This window comes from Sus scrofa, chromosome 2 (genome assembly GCF_054392235.1).
Source record: "Sus scrofa isolate SSC_HxYL_T2T_F1_AM1 chromosome 2, Sscrofa_HxYL_maternal_Yorkshire_Landrace_v2.0, whole genome shotgun sequence".
In the NCBI taxonomy this organism is placed as follows: domain Eukaryota; kingdom Metazoa; phylum Chordata; class Mammalia; order Artiodactyla; family Suidae; genus Sus; species Sus scrofa.
In genome coordinates this window covers 1,800,919-1,822,545 of record NC_139384.1, presented here as the reverse complement: position 1 = coordinate 1,822,545, position 21,627 = coordinate 1,800,919, and the positions used below count along the sequence as shown (strand labels likewise).

At 51.3% G+C, this 21,627-nt stretch overlaps 1 protein-coding gene and 1 long non-coding RNA gene across 3 annotated transcripts in view; both read right to left on the bottom strand.

The window, feature by feature from the left end:
• The window catches only part of KCNQ1 (potassium voltage-gated channel subfamily Q member 1), a 313,789-nt gene that overhangs the window by 194,325 nt on the left and 97,837 nt on the right, over positions 1 to 21,627 (bottom strand).
• LOC146405015 (uncharacterized) lies at positions 573 to 11,051 on the bottom strand. The gene is made up of 2 exons (XR_014836697.1): positions 8,500 to 11,051; positions 573 to 3,784 (listed from the first exon to the last, which is right to left on the bottom strand). It is a non-coding gene; the product is annotated as an uncharacterized LOC146405015 (long non-coding RNA).

Sequence of the window (21,627 nt, the reverse complement as noted above, 5' to 3'; positions counted from 1 at the left end):
AGAAAAAGAAGAGGCATCCAGTTTAGAAATAAAAAGGTAAAACTATCTCTATTCATGGATGACAGGATTTTCTATACAGAAAATCTCAAGGAATCCACCAAAAAAAAAAAAAAAAAAAAAAAAGATTGTAACTAATACAGAGAGTTCCTACCATGGCTCAGTGATTAACGAATCCGACTAGCATCCATGAAGATGCAGGTTCGATCCCTAGCCTCGTTCAGTGGGTTAAGGATCCAGCATTTCTGTGAGCTGTGGTGTAGGTCACAGGCATGGTTCGGATCCTACACTGTTGTGACTGTGGCGTAGGCTGGTGGCTCCAGCTCCGAATGGACCCCTAGCCTGGGACCCTCCCTATGCTGTGTGAGTGCAGTCCTAAAAGGACAAAAACACACAAAAATTTTAAAAAAGGATTGTAACTCCTAAACAAATTTAGCAAGGTCGCAAGATCAGTATCAACCGTATTTCTACATACTTTCAATTAAAAATCATAAAATGAAATTAAGAAAATATGGCATCCAAAAATAAAGCACGGGAACGTGAGTGTACTTCATGCCACAGACATTCACCTAAGAACAGTGAAATGGTAAATTTTATTTCATATGTACTTTATCACAAGAAAGAAGGAAAAATAGTCATGGGTAAATTTAAGAAATAAAAATACATATTCTGAAAACCACCAAACATCATTGAAAGAAAATATCGAGGGAGTTCCCTTCATGGCTCAGTGGTTAACGAACCTGACTAGTATCCATGAGGACTGCTTGTTCAATCCCTGGCCTCACTCAGTGGGTTAAGGATCCAGTGTTGCTGTGAGTTGTGGTGTAGGTTACAGACATGGCTTGGATGTCATGTTGCTGTGGCTGTGGTGTAGGCTGGCAGCTGTAGCTCCAATTCAACCCCTAGCCTGGGAATTTCTGTGTGCCATGGGTGAAGAAGGAAGGAAGGAAGGAAAGAAAAGAAATAAAGAAAGGAAATAGAAAGAAAGAAAGGAAGGAAGGAAGGAAGGAAGAATCTAAATACACAGAAGGCATTCCATGTTCATGGATTGAGAGGCAATATAATTAAGACAGCAGTCCTCCCCAAATTGATCTATAGATTGAGCACAATCCTTACCAGAATCCCAGCTGGCTTCCTTATAGAAATGGACAAGCAGATTCTTAAAGCCCTGTGGAAATGCAAATGACCCAGAATAGCCAAAATAATTCAGAAAAGAATGAAGTTGGAGGAGTCACACTTCTCAGTTTCAAAATTACAACGGAGTAAGAGTGGTCAGGACAGCATGGTGCTGCCTAAGGTAAGACTCATACGAAAGGAACAGCGTAAGCATTTTAAAAAATAAAGCCTTATATCTGTGGTCAGCTGACTCTTGACTAGGATGCCAAGAGCAGTCAACGGTGAAGGAAGAGTCTTCTGAAGGAGAGGTGCTCAAACAACAAGAAAAACATGAAGCTGGACCACTCTCGCATACCGTACCCAAAAAGCAACCCCAAATGCATCAAAGACCTACACAGAACAGGTGAAGCTAAAGAAGTCTCTTAGAACAACAAGGGAAACCTTCACGACCTCCGCTGGGCTCTGCTTTCTAAGCTGTGCCAGCAAAGGAACAAGCGACGAAAGGAAAATAGGTGTATTGGCCTTGATCGCAATTCAAAGCTTTTGTGCTTCAAAAGACACAAAGTGAAAAGACAACCCACAGATGGGAGTGAATATGTACGAATCATAAATCTGGGGCTGAGATACATGAATCTCACTTATACCTCGAAACCAGAGACCAAGCATCCCGACTTGAAGAAGGACGAATAGACATTTCTTCAAAAAGAGATGAGCCAACGGTCGGTAAACACGTGCAAAGAGGCTCAGCACCGTCAGCCACACGTAAACCCTAATCGAAACGACAGTGAGACTCCAGCTGCGAGCACTAAGACGGCTGCCGGCGTCAGCTTGGCAAAGACAGGGCACCGCGAGGGCTGGCGAGGGCGTGAAGCAGCTGCACCCTGTTCACACCCTGCTGGTGGGAATGGAGAGGGTGCCCTCGCTTTGGAAAACAGCTCCTAAGGAAAAAATTACTTCAACACAGCCTTAATTTGACTCAGCGTCCGTCTCTCACGCACTCACCCAGGGGGCACGAAATCGTACATCCACCCAGCAGGTGAAGCAAACATTCAGAGCAGCGCTATTCCTAACGGCCACGAAGCGGAAGCAACCTAAACGCCTACTAACAGGTGAATGGATACCTGACATGTGGATTATTCAGCTGTCAAAAGAAACCACGAGCTTTTACTCACGCCAACATGGATGACGCTTAAAAACAGATCAAAGCAGCCTGTCGCAGCCAACCACGTCCTGTGCGATTCCATTGAGAAAGTGGCCGAGTTGTTGCCTGGGGCCGAAGAGGCTGGAACGAGGGCTCCTGGGGGAGGTGAACTCTGGAGGGCTCTGGGCTTCCTTGGGGGGTGGTGACACTGTCCAAAACCAGACTGTGGAGATGGCTGTACAACTCTGGGGATGGACTGAACACCATTTCATGGTACCTGCATCACATATTAATAAAGGCTCTGCCAGAGAAACTACTGGAGAAAAGCTTCAGGATCTAGAGTTAGGCAAAGGCATTTTCGACCTGACCCCAAAAGTACAATCCATAAAAAGGATAAACTGGACTGCATCAGAATTAAGAGAAATCTGTTAAACGCATGAGAAGGAAAGCTAGAGTGGGCAAAGATATTTGCCAGCCACCTATCTCACTGGGGACGAGTCTCTAGACTATACAAAAGCTTCTCCAAACGCCATGGTTAAAAGAATAATCCACTTGGAAAGCGGGCAAATGACATTTCACAGAATGGCATATACAGATATGTCACTGAATAGTATATAAAATGGCAAAGCAGCACCTGAAAGGGATGCTCCATATCACCAACTGCTGGGAAAATGCAAATACAAACCTCAACGCGATATGGCCCCACACACCCCGTGAGATCAGGTCAGATGAAAACCAGTATCAGCCTCAGATGCTGGCAGAGGCACAGAGGAGCTGCCTCGCCCAGCCCTGCTGGGAGGAACGTAAAATGGTACCCCGCCGCTTTGGGGAAAGCTCTGCAGTTTCTGGGAAAAAAACAAACCGTATCTAAACATGCAGCGAGCCTGCAACTTAGCAAATCACACTCTCAGGCTTTCGTCTCGGAGAAACGAGAAGGCATGGTTGTACAAGAACCTGGACGTGGCTTTTCATACCAGCTTTATCTGTGTATTAGTCTCCCATTGCTGTGCAATAAATTACTACAAACAGTGGCTTAAAGCGACACAAATTTCTTCTTTACAGTTCCCGAGGCCAGAAGTCTGAACTGAATCTTATGGGACTGAACACTCACTGGCAGGGCTGCTTCCTGGCAGAGGCCCTGGGGGGCGTCTGCTGCCTTGGCTCTTCTGCTGGGGGCCAACCGCGAGCCTCCGGGCCTCACCGGGCCTTGCATCCCACCACCTGCCTCCCCGCTTCCCCTTGCCTTCCCCGTCTGCCTGCTTCTGGAAGGTCGCTTGCAATGACACTGCGCCTACCTGGGTAAGCCAGGATCACGCCCTGCACTCAAGACTCTTAAGCACCTGCGCAGTCTCCTTTGCCACGAAAGATGAGACAGTCCCGGGTTCTAGAAATGAGAACCTGGACAGTTCAGGGGCCGCTGTTCAGCCGCCACAATCTGCAAACCACCCGGACAGCCTGCAGGGGGTGACGAGCTCAACACTGTGGTCCATCTAGACTGGGAGGGTCTACTCGGCAGTAAAAAGACATGAGCTGGATGGAGTTCCCGTCGTGGTGCAGCGGAAACAAATCCAACTAGTATCCACGAGGATGTGGGTTCGATCCCCGGCCTCGCTCAGTGGGTTGAGGATCCGGCGTTGCCATGAGCTGTGGTGTAGGTCGCCGATGTGGCTTGGATCCTGCGTTGCTGTGGCTCTGGCGCAGCGGTAGCTCTAATCAGACCCTAACCTGGGAACATCCATATGCCATGGGTGCAGCCCTGGAGAGCAAAAACCACACGAACTGGTGGATGAGTGAACCATCTGTAAGAGGAGCCGTGCAGTTCTCACCTGTGTTGTTCAAAGGTCAACTGTTTCTCTTCTCTTGGCCATGCTCACCGCATGCAGGAGTTCCAGGGATCAAACCCGAGCCACCGCTGTGACCTGAGCCACAGCAGTGACACTGCTGGATCCTTAACCCACTGTACCACCAGGGAACTCCAGGGTCAACTGTTTTAGAAGATGTTACCACTGCGGGAAGCTGCGCGAAGGGGACACAGGCTCTCACCATCATTTATGATTTGCATGTGAACGTCTGAACATACCAAGCTTAGATTTTTTAATGGACGAAAGATTGGAATAACAAACATTTCATTAAAGAAGATGTATAACTGGCAATAAGCACATGAAAACAATTCTTGGCATCATCAGTCAAGGAAATAAATGCAAATCAAAAACCACAATGAGATAACACTTCAATCCTCCTAGGATGTGGCTGTAAGAAAGGAGACAGACAGTCACGAATGTTGGCAAGGATGTGGAGAAACGGGAACCGTGCAGCCGGCGGGCGGGAACGCAAAGTGGTGCATCCAGGAGTTCCCGGCGTGGTACAGCGGTAACAGACCCGACTAGTACCCGTGAGGACGCGGGTTCAATCCCTGGCCTCGCTCAGTGGGTTAAGGATCCAGCATTGCTGTGGCTGTGGTGTAGGCCAGCAGCTACAGCTCTGATTCAACCCCTCACCTGGGAACCTCCATATGCCACGCGTGTGGTCCAAAAAAGACCAAAAAAGGAAAAGGTAAAATGGTGCATCCGATTTGGCAAACATTTCAGCAAGTCTTTAGAAAGCTGGACACAGAGTCGAGCAATTCTGCTGCTGTAAGTGCATCTGCTTGTGACAAGCGAAAGGACATGTCCCCACAAAGACATGCACGCAGACGGACAGGCGTCCACAGCGCGTTACTTTAATGGCCCAGTGGGGGAAGCAACGCAGACATCCCTCCCCTGGCGAGCGGAGGGATAGACAAAACGCGTTCTGTCCATACAAGGGTCTGGTTTTTAGCCATAAAAAGGAAGGAAGTACTTTCATGGGCTCTAATCTGCACGGGCCTTCAATACAAACTGTCCAGGGGAGGCACATCCACAGAGACCGCTAGGAAGCAGGCTCTGGGGGTCGGGGGCTGGGGGCTGCGCGCAGGACCCGAGATGAACTCTAAACAGGCAGGATGGGTCTGGGGGTGGGGAGGGAGGTGTTCTGACCCCGGGCCGCGGGGACGACTGCACAAGTCAGTCAATTGCTAAAATTACACCGAAAGTGAGTGAAGTTTATGGTACGTAAATTATACCCGGTAAAGTGTTTTTTAAAAACAAGTTAAGAAAGACGCCCAGCTAATTTTTAAATGAGTCACATAAACCACACTAGAGAGAGAAGGAAAAATCACTAATCCGAGTAATTTGAAACCACAGCCTTTGACTGGCTACCCGTGGTCTCGAGGAGGGCGATGCGAGAATGACAAACAAATCCTGGGCTCCTTTCAGTAGGTTTGATTTTGTAGCGATAAGGACAGAGCAATTAAGGAAGCATTTTAGCGGCCCTGTAGCCTGGGCAACAGGCCTCTGTGTGGCTGTGAGTGGGGAGCAGGCGTCTCGCTGTGGACAAAGGGGCTTTTGCAAATAAGGAAGAACCCAGGACGGCGGGCGGAATTCGAGGCGCGGGCGTGCACTCGAGGTTTCTAAAGTGTGCAAACGTTCCCGGGCAAGCGCGTCTGTGTGTCAGCACAACGTGCATTCACGCGTGCGTTTATAGGCATGTGTTTCCTTCGCTCTCTGTGCAGGGGAGGGCCTGGAAGAAAAGATGCCTAATAGCCAGGCGCCTCTGCAGTGCCCAGAGTTTGGTTCCTAAGAATTTCATTCTCCGGTAAAAAGAACCAGGGCTCCGGGTTGGGAGCGGGGTGGGTAGACAATCAGGCTGAATCTTGTTAAACCAAAACCTGAAAAACGGCTCAGAGCCAACGACGGCAGCAAAACATGTCACAGGGACACAGCAGACAGCGAGAGGTGTCTTCCATTGGCCAAATCTGGGACCGTTCGGATACCAAGATCATTCCGGACAATCAAGCATCTGATTAAAAAAAAAATCCCTACGCCCACGCATACAGACAGCAAACCATCAGAAGTGAATGAATGCACGAGGAGAGAGGTTCTTTCTTACAGGAGGACGCGGAGATATTTGCCCCTGGAAGACCAGTCTAGCTAGACGGAGGGGTGTTCTTTCTGTTTTTTCAGTTTTTTTTTTTTTTTTTTTTTTTTTTTTTTTTTGTGGATGGGCTGGTAGAGCTGGCATAACAGCATTTTGCAAGCACCTTAATAAAGTCTGGTTCATGAAAGCCTCTAAATCTGGGAGGCATTTTTTGATAAGGAGCAGGATTATTTGCATAGCCTCAAAGTCTGTCCCCGGACTGTTTACTGGTTACAAAGGCAGAATAACTGTATGTGTTCGGCGCATCAACTGGACAGTGTCCCCAGCGGGTGGTTAAAGTCACATCCCCAATGAGGGGCAGATGCCTCCAGGCCGGGACCCCCTCCAGGCCGGGACCACCCCCCCGCCCCTGGACCGCACGTCACGTTGAAAGCGTTCGAGGTGGGGAGCACACAGCCTAAGTGTGACCACGAGGAGACACCAGACCCCTCCCCCACCCGAAGTGGTGGGACCTGCCCCTTCAGAAATGTCCACGACATAAAAGACAGACACTGGAAATGTCCCCACTGAAGGAGGCTGCAGAGACCTGAGGGTGGGACCCCGCCCCCCAGACTGGATCCTGCGCCAGAGGGAGAACTTGCCGCAAAGGACCCTCCCGCGTGCAGGTGGCAGGCTGAGCGAAGGCCCAGGGGCAACAGGGGCTGCAGAGGCGGGTGGCTGCACCAGGGCTTCGGAGGGAGCAGCTTTGCTTTTAGGAAACACGCAGCAAGATGTGCAGAGGCCAGCGGGTGCTGGGCTCACGGTTCCCTCGCACGGTTCAGCCCGAAGTGCAGTGCGAATCCGCACAGGGACGGGGCACCCGTGGTCAAAGGCACGGAGCGCCAGGTTCACTAGTGCGCCGCATCTTAGGGACGGGGCGTTGGTGTTTATGTCTCCCTCTTAGTCGTACAATTTTCCTGTAATTAAAACTTCTTCCCAAAGAAACAGTTGAAGCAAAACCCCAAACTCCAGCATCACACGGAGCCTCAGCTGCGTGTGATCGTACCCCCCGGGGACATTTAGCAAAATCTAGCCCTTACGGTCGTCACAGTCCCGGGAGGCTGCTACATATCCTGCATGGCACATGACAGCCCCAGATGTCCAGGGTGTCGCCGTGGAGAACCCTGCCCCACTCAGCTGACGCGAGGGAGACTGCCCTCCAGTGAGGGCCGGCGGGGGTGCCAGGAAGGGTGCAAAAGCGGGGTGGCCGTGCCCTGGAGGAAAGCAGCCTGGCAATGGCCACGGACAATAACAAAGCGCCCAGCACCCCTGTTACGGGCTAAACTGTGCCCCGGAGATCTCCTGCATTGAAGCTCTCACTCCAGGACCCCAGGATGTGACTGTATTTGGAAAAAGGGCCTTGAAGGACGTGATTGAGTTCGGAGAGGCTGCGAGGGTGGCTGGACCCAGCATGACCGGTGTCCTCAGAAGAACCTGGGACAAACAGCCGCCAGGGGCACACACACGACGGGGAGCCCCTGCGAGGCTGTAGCGAGAAGGCGGCCATCCACACACCAAGGAGAGAGGCCCCACGGGAAACGGACCCTTCCCACATCTTGCCCTCGGTCTGCCGCCCTCCAGGCTGTAGGATCCTGCTACGGCAGCCGGAGCAAACGACCGCTTCCTGGACATTGTCAGAGCAAGGCAAGCGCGGTGGCCGTCACCTGTCCACAGGAGATGACTTCCAGGACCCCCGGGGGTGCCTGAAGCCGGGGACGGTCCCTCAGCACCAGTCCATGCTGTTCCCTGACGTACACGCACACCGGAAGCTTATAGGCATTCTTTCTGTTCAGCTACAGACAATCTACAATACTGCATTCACTTCAAGCATGCAGCAAAAGGGATTCAGTTATAGATGCATACTTTTTCTTTTCCATTGTACAGGATACTGAATATAATTTCCTGTGCTATGCAGTAGGTACTTGTCGGGGATCTGTGTTATATGTAGCGGTTTGTAGCTGTTGATTTTTCTTTTTTCTTTCTTTTTTTTTTTTTTTTTTTTTGGTCTTTTTGTCTTTTCTAGGGCTGCACCTGTGGCATATGGAGATATGGAGGTTCCCAGGCTAGGGGTCGAATTGAAGCTGTAGCCGCCAGCCTACGCCAGGGCCACAGCAACGCGGGATCCAAGCCTCGTTTGTGACCTATACCACAGCTCATGGCAATGCCGGATCCTTAACCCACTGAGCAAGGCCAGGGATCGAACCCGCAGCCTCATGGTTCCTGGGCAGATTTGTTAACCATTGCACCATGACGGGAACTCCATGTAGCTGTTGAGTTTTCCATACACATCATTTATCCTTCCTACCGCCTCTTCCCTTTGGTAACCACGTTTGTTTTCTATGTCTGTGAGTCTGTTTCTGTTTTGTAAATAGGGTCATTTGTATTATTTTTAGATTCCCATATATAAGTGATCTCATATAGTGTTGCTTTGACTGACTTCACTTCGTGTGATAATCTCAGTTGCGTCCATGTTGCTGCAAATGGCCTGGCTTCATTCTTTTTCATGTCTGAGTAGTATTCCATCGTCTACATGTACCACACCTTCCTCATCCATTCCTCTGCTGATGGACATTGAGGAGTTTTCCATGTCTTGGCTGTTGTGACCAGTGCTGCGGTGAACACCGGGGTGCATGGATCTGTTGGAATTAGAGGTTTTGTCTTTTCCTAAGGCATGCCCAGGAGAGGGATTTCTGGAACAGATGGTAACTTATCTTTAGTTTTTCTAAGGAACCTCTATACTCAAGTTTACATTTTAATTGATGTTTAAGTTACATCATAACTCAGATAAAGTTAAATTTATAAATTAGGCACAGTAAGAGATTAACAGCCACAACATATACTGTAATAAGAGGTTTGGGACTTTTTGCAAGTTTACTGCCTTTGCTGTCATGCACTGTGGCCGTAGCTTTTGAGGTTTGAGACGCGACAGCGAAACTAGTACCCAATTCATTCTCCTTCACTCTTTCACGGGCCGAAGGTTCGTTCTTACCATAGATCTTAGCGGTCTCTGCAGTTGATTTTTTTTTCCTTCTTTAAGATGTTGTGAACTTTCACCTTGTCGCTTAAGGGAAGCACCTTACTGCTTCTGCTTCTCTTTGGCGCGTCCAAATTGCCAGCATCACCCCTCCTGCACTGTAGGGCCGTTGTGGAGTAAAATAGGGTCCCTTGGACACAAGCCCTGTGACACTCCACAGCTGAACTGACCACCAAGGCAGCTGCCCAGTCGCTAAAGGATGGGAGACCCTGGACAAAGGGGTGATTCACGTCCCTGCAGACAGAGCGGGACGGCCGAAGATTTTCTCGTGCCGCTCAGATTGGCACGTGACTTACAACTGATGGTTTATTTCTGAAGATCTCCCTTTGGTATCGTTGGCCCGTGGTTGACTGCAGGTAACTGTACAAAGTGAAAGCAGATGGTGGGGGACCGCGGTGCTGGCCCGCGGGGAAGTGGGCTCAAGGGGGGTTGTTAGGAAATTGGCCAGAGCCTGATGCGAAATGGCTTCGCAGCCACAGAGAGTGAGCACCGTGTCCTGTGCATCCTGCCGGGGTGGAGGGGAGACTTAGATTTTAGGGGCAGGTGTCCCAGCGCCCTTGGAAGGAGTCGTACCGTGTGTTGCTGAATGGGAGGCAAGAGGCATGGGAGCAGGGATGTGACCCCGTGGGTTTGGGAATCGAGGCTAAACCCCAAGGAAGGCAGGTGTACTTCGCTCACTCCCCTCGTGGGCCCGGGAGAAATACGAGCGTCAGTGTTGAGAGTTAACACAGGTCCTAGAGGCAGGCGGCCAAGCAGTCACGGGCAGGGGAGAGGGCGGCACAAACGCACGCGCGGTCCACGTCGGTACAGGTGTGTGCGTGTTACACAGCAGCAAATGGGAGAGAGCACAGAAGAAGGGCCAGCCCCGAGATTTACGGCACAGGGAGCCGGGGGGAATGCTGGGGGGGCACGGGGAGGGAGGGTCAGAGCAGAAGCCCAGGGAGACGGCTCAGCGCCAGCCACATACATGGCCGGGGCCTGCGTTTGCCTATTTTAACTCGCTGGGCCAGCAGGACAACCCTAGGAGCAGCCCTACACATAAGGGTCCTGCTGTCAAGGACACAGACACTGAGGCCCAGAGAAGGCAGCAGTTGGCCCCTGGTCACACAGGAGAAAACGGCCAGCTTTGGCCCCAGGAAGGTTGGCTGTCAGGCTGGGCGCCAAACCGCACCGTGAATTTGCCGCTTGACTGCTAAAAACCTACTTGTAAGGGAAGGAGTTCCTCTTTCCATTTCAGAATCTGGATGATGTATTAGATTAAAAAATGATAATAGCTCTTGGGATGGACCATAATGGCAGATGACATGAGAGGAAGAATGTGTATATATGCACGACTGGGTCACAGTGCAGTACGGCAAAACTTGACTCAACACTATAAATCAATAGAGCCTAATAAAAAAGAAAGAAAGAAAGAAAAAGCAACTGATAACACTAAGGAAGGCTGGAGCAGATCTGAATGATACAGTAAGTATACATGTAGGTGTGTCAGTATGTATGTGTGGACGCATAAGCCACCTCTACATGTGTTTTATCTGCGTGTACAAATGAAAGGTTGTGTCCCACAAACAGAAAATATATCTTCTTAACTTGGTCCCCTGGACATTTACAGACATGATGGTTTTATTTTTGTACTTGGACACAAAGAAAATCTTCATGAAAAAAAGCAGAGACTTCACAGGCCCCATCCTCTCGCCGTTAAATTAAAAATAGATACAGCAATAAAAAAATGTACTGCTTAAAAATTAGGAAAACATTTCTTAAAAGAACTCCAGATTAAAGAGAAAATCAAAACACAAGATAAAACTGCCAAGAAAGCAAGGAAAGGAACATATTTCATAGTAAGATCCCTATGTCATAGCTAATGCTGCAATGAGAGGAAAATTTATAACCTTTAAAATGCTCTTTAGAAGAAAGACTTTAAATAATCCTACCACGTAGTGCACTTAATTAAGTTAAAAATTAATAAAGTTAACCAGGAAGAGGGAATTAACAGACATGAAAGCCCACGTTGGTGAAATTGGAAACAAAAATACCAAAAAGGTAGTTTTCTGATAAGATAACAAAAGCATAATAAATAAAATAGATAATTCTCTCATGAACTTGATTAAGGGACAAGAGCAAAACTATAAAAGCCCAGGCAAGGGAAGAAAAGAGACGAGAGAAACAGAAGACATAAAATACTAAAAGAGAAAATTAGTTGCTACCATGTGGTGACATAAATGAAACCCTTGAGGAGTTAAATAGCGATGAATAAATCACCCCCAAAAGATGCAGTAAATGCATTTAGGACAAATTACCGTAAAACTAAGCGCAGATTAAAGATCCCCTTTAAAACATGTACCAGGCCCAGATGGCTTTGCAACTCAGTTCTATATTTAACCTCTAAAGAGAAGATATTTCCAGCATTCTTTGAATTGTTCCAGGACACAGGAAGGTAGAGAGAGCTCCCTCTTGTAAAGCACGCTGTTTGCACACACGCCATGGCGATTTCCCACTCTTAACGAACCCAAGACCCTGCTCATTCTAGGATCAGGTGTCAGGGATGTTTTCACAGCCCCGAGAGTCCAGCTTCCCAGTTTTAATGGCTGTTTAACGCTACGTGAGGCTTTCCTTAAGCAGACCTCCACAGGTGGGCGTGTCGACGGCTGCCTGTCTTCTGCTATTTAACAATTGCCGAAACCAGTATCCTGACCATGGATCGCTTTGCACACAGGCAATGTCAGTGTAGAATAAATTTCTGGAAAGGTTGAAGGGCAGAGGCATCTTTTGTTTTCACTGAAATTATCTTGTTTGTCTCCAAGGAGGTTGAATCCGCTTGATCTTCCAACATCAATACCAGGCTGTGGCTTTCCCTGTCTGCTCACCCATAAAGTGTCTTCAAACTCCTTAGTGAGCCACTAGGTTTAAAAAACCCCATTGCTTTAATTTGCCTTTCTCTTTATCATCATTGAGGTTCTCTGCATCTTTTTATCCTTAAGAATCACTAGTATTTCCTTTTCTGAGAACTGTTTTTGCATCTTCTTATCTTTTTGTCTTCATGAAGAGCTTCATAATATACTGATGAAATCAGCCCTAGGTCTATGACAGCAATGGCAATGATTTTCCCAGGATGTCCTGTTAAAAAAGGTTTTTGGTATTTTTTGTCCTACTCAAGGTATTTTATATATTTTCATCAAGGCACAATTGACATATAAGAAAATGCATGCTGAATGTATACCGACGTTTGATAGATGATGAACCCATTGCCACGATCAATATCCTGAACATATATCCGTCACTCCCCAGCACCCCCAGAGTTCCCTCGTGCCCTGCTGCACTCCTCCTCCCAACACTGTCCCCACTTCCCTCACCCCATTTCATCCCAAGGTGACCGCCCATCTTTTCGTTGCTCTGGATTTGTCTGCCTTTTCTAGAGTTTCATATAAACAGAATGAGACAGTATATGCGCTCTTTCGAGGGGTCTGGCTTCTTTCCCGCATCACCATTATTTTGAGGTTCACTTAGGCTGTTACTTTTTATTTTTGAGCAGTCTCCCATTTTATGGATATTCTACAGCTGAAAAAAATTATTCAGATGCTGATGGGCCCTTGGGTTATTTCCAGTTTGCATAAAACTGCTATGAAGAGCCCATGTGCAAGGGTTGGTACGTGTATCTGCTCTTATTTCTTCTGGACAAATACCTAGGAATAGAATGTCTGGATAATGGGAGGGGGGATATATAGTTAACATTTCAGGAAACTGCCCGCTGTCGTCCACAGCAGCTGCACCACGTTGCATTCCCACGATGAGAATGTGAGGGTTCTAGTTTCTCTATCAGCCCTGGTGTGGTCTGTCTTAATTTTAGCCAACATGGTAATTGCGTAGTAGTATCTCACTGCAGGTTAAATTTGCTTTTCCCCAAAACGAAGGATGTGGAGCATCTTTGTGTGTGCTCACCCATACACCGTCTTAGATGAGGTGTCTGTTCAAACCTCTTGCCCATTTTTATTTGCTGCTGTCTTGTTATTCAGTCACAAGGGTCCCTCATATCTTCTGTATACCAGTCCCTTGTCGGATGTATGCCTCAAAAATATTTCCTCCCAATCTCTGGTTTATCTTTTCATACCCTTAACTGAGGAACGCCTGTCACTTTGACAAATTCAATTAATTTGTTCTAATGATGGCTTCTGCTTTTGGTGTCGTGTCTAAGAAATCTTCAAAGTCATGAAGATTTGTTTCCCCCTATGTTTCTTCTGTAAGTTGTAAGCTCTATGTTTAGATCTATGGTAAATTTTGAGTTAATTTTTGTATATGATGTGAGATGTTGATCCCACTTCATTTTTGGGGGGGGGCATACAGATATCCAATCATTCCCACACTATTTGTTGAAAAAACTACCCTTCCTCTACCAAATTGCCTTGTACCTTGGTTGAAAGTCAGCTGCCTCTCCGGCCTCTCCCGTCTGTTCCACGGATCTATCTGCTCATATTTTTTCTTATTTTCTTTTTAGGGCCGCACCTGCAGCCTATGGAAGTTCCGAGGCTAGGGGTCAAATCCAAGCTGCAGCTGCCAGCCTCCACCACAGCCACAGCAACAGTGGCTCTGAGCTGCATCTGGGACCTACACTGCAGCTCATGGCAACGCCAGATCCTTCACCCACTGAGCGAGGCCAGGGATCAAACCCACATCCTCATGGATACTCATCTGGTTCTTAACCCGCTGATCCGCAGTGGAAACTCCTATTTGCTCATCTTGATGCTACTACCACTCTGTGGGTGGTACTCCTCCCACTTCGTTCAAGTTCAAAGTTGTTCTGGCGTTCTAGGTCATAAGCACTTCCACATAAATTTCAGAATCAGTTGTTAATTTCTACAAAATGCCTGTTGGGATTTTTGACTGATACTGAGTATAGACATCCATATTGAATCCTGTAATTCATGAACATGGTATACCTTTCCATTTGTTTAGCTATTCTTTAATTTCTTTCAGCAGTAATTTATAACTTCCAGTGTACAGCTCTCACATTTTTTGGTCATCTGCATCTCTGAGTATTTCATGCTACTCATGCTACTGTCAGTGGTATTTATAAAATGTCAATGTGAGATTATTTCCTGCTAGAGCAAAGAAACCGCACTGATTTTTGCCTGTTGAGCTTGTATCTGCCACTTTGTTACATTCACATGTTGGTTCTAGGAGTCATCTTCTAGAGTCACCTGATTTGTCTCCATAGGTAACCCTGTCCCCTGCAAATAAAGACAGCTCTACTCCTTTTCCTAGCTGGATGTCTCGCATTCCCTTTTCTTGCCTTACTCCGCTGATTAGAATCTTTAGTTTAATGTTGAACATTCCAGCCGTGTTTCTGATCCTGGGGCAGAAGCAGCCGGTCCTTCTTCAGCAAGTAAGTTGTAGCTGTGGTTTTGGCTGACAACCTCCATGGGGCTGAGGAGTCTCCTTTCTACCTTCTCTTTGCTGAGAGCTTTGGTAATAAATGGCTGTTGGCTCTTGTCAAGGTCTTTTTCTGCATCTGTTGAGATGATCATATGGTTTTTCAAACTGACTGCTTTTTGAAAATGTCAGGCTAACGACGCATACCCTTAAACCCTAGTTGGTCATGATGCATCATCCTTTCACTGCGTTATTGGATCTGATTTGCTACAGTCTTGCTTAGAAAAGTTTACACCGATGTTCATGAGGGGTACGGAGCTGTAACTTTCTTTTCTTAAACTGTCTTTGGCTGGTCTTCAGATCAAGGCAAAGCTGGCCTCATCATGAGTTTGGAACTATTCCCTCCTTTTCCATTTTCTAGAAAAGGTTGTCTAGAATTGATTTTATTTTTTTCTTAAAGGTTTGGCAGGATTCACCCGTAAAGCCACATGGTCCTGCAGTCCTGTCTGGGGAAATGTTTTGAACTAACACCCTGATTTTTCTTAGCAGAGCAAGAACTATTCCGTCTGTCAATTCCTTGAGGAGGTTACATCTTTCAGAAATGTGCCCATTTCATCGAAGTGGCTGAGGTTAAAGAACTGTGTGGCGCATCCTCTTAGGATCCTTGTTGTATCTCCAGAACCTGCCCTGCCGTAGCTCTCATTTCTGACACTGGTCATTTGTGTCTTCTCTCTTTTTCTCCTGATATTTCTGGGTAAAGGTTTATCAGTTGCACTGATCTTCTTTAAAAAAAAATCAGCTTTTGGTTTCATTAGTTTTTCTTCTTGTTTTTATGTGTTCCATTCCTCTCATTTCCCCTGATCGTTCCTATTTTGTTTCTACTTACTCGGGGTTTAGTTTGTTATTTTTCTAGCTTCTCATGGTAGAGGCTGAAGCTGACTAGAGGCAATTATTGTCCCAGGTACACGGGCGCCCTGCGCTGCCTCCTGAGTCCTGCCCTTAGCACAACCTACACATTCTGATAGGCTGTGTTTTCCTCTTCATTAGGTTCAAACCAGGTCCTGATTTTCGCTTGGATTTCTTCTCTGACCCCGTGCTCTTTGAAGCATGTTACTAAGTTTCCAAATACGTGAGGCTTTGCCAGAGATCGTTTTATTCCTGATTCTCCGTCCACTCTACGGAGGTCAGAGGCCATACCTCCTGTATCACCTGAATCATCTCAAACATATTGGGACTTGTCCTACGGTTCAGGACACGTTCTGTCTTGGGGAACATTCTGGCCGTGTTGGAAAAGAGCACGTTTTCAAGTTGTGGGGAGGACTAGTCTAGGAGTGTTCATTAGGTAAACCTGGTTGAAAGAACAGTTCAGAGAAAGTCCTGTTCACCCCTTGCTGCTTTGCTTCTATCAGCTTCTGAGATGGGGTATCAACCCCCCCACGCTCGATTCTAGTCATAGATTTGTCTCTTTCTCCTTTTACACTTTATTCATGATTTTTTTTTCCTTTTTGGCTATTGGGTTTGGAGTCATATTTAGAGATGTATCAATTTATGAATCAGTAGTCATTTAGATACTCTGTACCTTAGAGGATTGGAGACAGAGTGTTTCTGTTATTTTTCTAAATAGGCTATAATTTGGGATTTTATTTCTTCTTCGCCAGAGAAAGAGTTTAAAAGCCAGGAACACCACCAATCAAAACAGGAGAAAACCGAATCCGGTTCCAACAAAATCAGAACCCCGTCGGGGAGGCCTTGCCCACCCAATTTCCAAATGAGCTCGCACACCCTTCCGAAGGCCGCACGTCAGGCAGAGGGAGGCTCTGGCAGGAACACCTGGCAGGACACGGCAAACACCCCATCACACAAGATCAGATCACAACAGGTGATCAAAGCAGGAACAGCAGGGAACCGTCTGGGTGGAACCGGCCCAGGTGTGTCTCTTTGCTACAACTAAGGAAGCGAGACGTTTGTCAGAAGCTGACCCACTGCTCTCGGGGGAGGGGGGGCAGCAGAGGCAGCAGACGATGGTCTGTCTTAGTTATTCTCTGCGCGGTTCAGAGGCTCTGTAACGAGCATGTGCCACTTTTTTAATCAGGAAAAAAAAAAAAAAAACCTCATGACATTGGAGAGTGGACGTCTCTTGACAGTGTCGTGAAGGACACAAGCAGTGGCAGGATGACCGCGGAGCAGGGCGCTGGGTGGGAAGCTGAACCGAGGGTGGGGGGGGGCGTTTAGTGGGCCCAGGGGCAGGGCCCGGAGACGACTCAGGCCCAGGTCATCTCGAGGCTCGCAGAGGCCTCTGGACGGCAGCCCGGAGGGGGCGGACACCTGGGCTTTGAGCAGGGCCGCGACCGGCCTGGTCTCTGTCCGAGGTCGGTGCCTTTGCCGGCCCACTCACTGGCCACACAGATCGGGCGGCAGCAGTGAGGCCAGGGAGGGAGTGGCGGCGAGGGCATCCTTGGGGATGACCCTGGGGCCTGAGAGGAGGGGACAGAAGCGGGCGGCTCACGGGAGAGCCGATGAGAAGGTTCTGGTCCAGGGGTTCAGGACGTGCCCACAGAGCCCATCCAGGCCCCTGTCCTGCCCCGCCAGGCCCCCGCCCCCACCCAAGGAGTCTCGGGCCCTCAGCCTGCGAGATGCAGGGGGAGCCCCTTCCCCACGACCCCGAGGCTGCACGAGTGACCTTTGCTGACCCAGGGGGGTCGCCTGATATTAGAACCAAAGCTTCCTCAAAAAGGCCAGGAGGGCACCTGGGACCCTCTTGTCCTGAAGAAGGACACTCTGACCCGGAGTGACCGAGGTGGGACATGGACCAGCATGTCCCAGAAGGGCCTCGCCTGGGGCCACACCAGTCCAAGGCCCCTGCCTCAAGGCCACGGGGCGGGAGGGGGGCTTATTACCGACACTCATTCCTGGGCCCCCTCCCAGCCATGGGGACTCGGACTCGGGAGGGGCAGGTCTCTGAGTCTGGGTCAAAAGTGAGGTCCCAGGTGACTGCGGGGACACCCAGGGAAGTTCCAGCCTGGAGTGTCACTGCCCAGCCCCTGGCGGCAGGGAGCCCCCAGCATCCTCGCTCAGGGACAGCTGTCACCAGGAGGAGGGCTTCCGTTTCTGATGCCACGAAAGGCCTCTGCTGGCAAGTTCTGGAATAGGCACACCTCCCTCCCTGAGCTCACCGGACAGGCAGGGCATATCCCTGCGGCCGAGCGGCAAGCAGGTGGCCCTGGCTTTGACACAAAGGCCGTCCAGGCGCTGCCCACGTGAGGGGGTCACAGCACAGACTTTGCGGTCCCTGAGGACAAGAAGCAGGACCTGGAACCAGTGCCTGGAGCTGGCAGCTGAGACTCCACGGCTCCACCTGGGCACCCCAGGGGCTGAATGCAAACCAACAATGAAGCAAAACAAAACCCAACCAATCCTGCGCCCTGGCCAGTGGGGGTGAGCGTGGGGGGAGGACATTGTTCCCCTCGGCCTGTTTCCCTGGAGCAAAGTAGGAAGTGTGCTCGAGGGGCATGTGCCGAGGCTGCGTTTGCATGAACACGGCAGGGGTCATCTGGAAAGCCCCACACCTGGAATCCTACACCACGGATGTCCCACAGCAGCTCCTGGCGTCTGCTTGTGCCAGCAAAGAGGTCACCTATCCAGAGCAGTGCCCCCGCAATCGGAGCACACAGGAGCCCACGACCACCACACCTCCCCTGACCGTGACCTGAGCTCTCAGACCCACGGAAGGCAAGTCACGGGGAGGAAGCGTCAGAGAAGGTGAGGTTACAGGCAAGAGACGATGAAATAAGCAGCTTCGAGGGACTAAAAACTCCAAAGCTGGAATGTGAGTCACGAGAAAGATGCAAGATGCTGTGACCAGGCGGATCCGACCCCACAAAGGACACACAGGAATGAAAGACAGGCAGCAACTAAGCACAGATCTCAGCAGGCAGCACATATGAAAAGCTAGGAGCCCGGACGGAGTTACTGAGGATGCAGCGCGGGAGACAGAAGGTCCTGGACACCGCAGAGGCGGATGGACGGAGCGGCCAAGCTCACGTTGCCGCGGGAGGTCGGAGCAGCTGGGGAGGTGACGTTGTATGACCTGAGGGTGCTGAGTTTCCCGCCGATGAAAGACCCGAACCCTCAGACTCAGAAGCCACGACGCCTCGTAGGCAGGACCTACGGTGAAACTACACAGCACCAACGTCAGGTGGAAGGAATTTGGTCCCCAGACAGGGGAGCTAGGGTCCCGTTCAAAGGACTGGGACAGGGTGCCCGAAGCAGGGCTAGCCCGCCAGGGGGTTCAGAGAAGATACGGATGTCAACCTGCAACGGTGTCCCCAACCAAACCGTCATCCAAGAGCAAAGGCAAAATGTAAAACTTTAGACCAAAAAGCTGACTGGGCCATCAACAGGCCATACCGCAGGCAGCCCAGGCTCCAGGAAGATCACCCAAACTGAGCAGCGGGAAACCGGCAGATCCGTTGGCAAAAATACAAGCGGGTCTCCAGCGTCACCAACCAGCAGCTGGCATGGAGGAATGGTTACAAAGGCCAAACCCACTAGGGAGGGAGGGCCTGCGAAACAGGAGGTCACGCGGCTGGAGCCCCCGCGGAGGAGGCGGAGAGGTGGCAGGATGGGCTGAGGCTGCAGGACAGGGTCCCCGTGGAAGCCACCAGACACGCCGGGTCGGCGGCAGAGCCCGTGGTGGCGGGAAAGGCAGGGGCATGGGGTTGGGCGGAGGCTGCAGGGGACGGTGGTAGCACCCCGCAGAGAGGCTGGGGGTGGGTCTTGAGCGTGTGAGTCAGAGGACCCGGGGAGGCATGGACCCTGTGGGCTGGGTCCCTCCATGGGGCCGGCCCGTGGTCCTTGGAAACAACCCGAGGGTTAAATGGCCCGTCCGCCTCCACTGCTCCCCGACCTGCGCCGCCACATAGGGTCTCCAGCTGAAGAGCCCCCTCCGCTGGTTTCCAGCTCCTCCTCCTCCCCAGGCCCCCTGGATCACTGGCACCACAGGCCCCCAGACTGGCCTGTGCTGGGTCCTGCCTGGGGGCCCTGCCCTCTCCCTGCACGTTACTCCGGCCACGCCACGCCTGGTGGCGGTGCAGAGCAGGAGGCTGAGCCCTGCCTCTCCCGTGGCCTTCCACCACCCGTGGGCTCCAGGTCACGCTTCTCTCCCAAGGCCTCCAGGCTCACGAAGGGCAGTGATGGAAACTGCACGGGCTCAGGGGCGGGCGAAGCCAGCACCCACCTTGCCAGCGCAGAGACCCCATGACACGCCCAGGTCACCCACATCTCCACCCAAGATGCTTCTGCCCTCCCCGCTCCCCAGCCAGCTCTGCACAGCCCTGACCTCACCGCCCCCCAAGGAGCCCTCCCAGGCCAACCAGCTCGAGTCACTGCCCGTCCCTCAGAGGCCGGTGCTCTGCCCATCTCCTCCCTCAGGGGCCGGGAGCCCCCTGTGCCTGGCACAGTGCAGGCCCCTGGCGAGTGGCCACCTGTGTGTCAGGACAGCTCGAGCACCCAGGTGACTGGTGCCTACAGGAGTGGGGACCCTGCCACCCAGGCTACTGTCACCATGAGCGGGCCCTCCCTGAAGACGGCCCCTTTCTGGGATTCGAGCAGCTGAGACCAGCTCTGCAGCCCACATGAGCAAGGCAGCTCTGCCTGTGATGCGGGCGCCTGGGGGTGACAGGACAGGAGCCCAGAGAAGCTTGGAGCCTGAAACAGAAGCACTGAGGCAGAGGAAACGGGGCAGCAGGCACCGCCGTGGGCAGGCAGGTGCCGTGGGGAGGCGCTGCCCTGAGCAGGTGGGTGCTGAGGCCAGGTGCCATGTGCTGGGATACAGGTGACTTTGCCCAACACGCCCCTACACGTGAGGGCCAGGTTCAAGGCCTGGAGCTGTGGTGGTGGTAGGCCTTAGCATGGCTGCTCGCGCCCAGCATGCGGGGGCTGCGGGCCTTTCCCCATCGGTACCTGCCCAGGGCTGGCACCTTCTCCCACGTGAGGCTTCGGGAGCTCTGGGCAGAAGGACTCGGGAGAATCAGGTACCCAGGGATGGGGGGCCCCTCGGGTCCCCAGGGCCCAAGGCGCCAGCTCGGGCTCCAGAGCCCCAGCGTCTCTGGGCTGGGCTGACACGGCGTGTCGGCAGGGAAACCTCCCCAGCGCGGGGCGCTCCACAAAGGCGCCGACCTCCCCGCACTCCTCCCTCGTTAATATTCCGCAGGCGTCACCGGTGCTTAATAACGCCCAACAAGCTGAATGGACACATCGCTTCTGCGGCTCCGTGTTCAGCCGCAGGGAGCGATGCCCCTCCGGCGCCAACCTGCCCATTAGCATTTGCAGAAAGCTCCCATCTGCATCGCGACAATGGTCCTGCCCCAAATCCGGAGCTGTTGGCACAATTGTCCTTTGTGCCCATTCCAGCGGGCAGGCGGGGTGCGCGTCCCAGGGCCCATTGGCGAGGTGGCTGGGCCAGAATCCCGACGGGATGGGACGAGGCCCCGGGCAGCCCGGCGGGGTGGGTGCCCAGCCCCCCAAAGAGGATGCCTGCTGCCTTGGGAGCGGGAGAGGCCACCGCTCCTTTCCGGAAGGCTTTCTGCCCTTCGGCCAGCAGTGACCAGACACACAAGGACTCTCCCGAGTCAGCTGCCCGTGAGCACAGTCAGGAACAGGAGGCGCTTGTCACCCGCCGCCACGCTCGACAGGGACGCCATCCTGACAGCTACCTAGAAGCTGCGGCATTCTCATGGATGCCGGAACATGCTGGGGGTGCCGGGAAGGGGCCCAAGAGAGGTGGGGTGGCCGCAGAACTGACAGAGCACAGAAGCACCGAGCGTCCAGCAAGGGACAGCTGCGGGCACACACAGGGCTGGCTCAGGATGCCCACCCCACTCCACCTGGAACACGGGGCAAGCGTGGACGGCCTTCGCCTCCCTCCCAGACCTGAGGTGCCCGCTGCACGGCACGACCGAAGCAGGACCCGGCTCCCAGATGC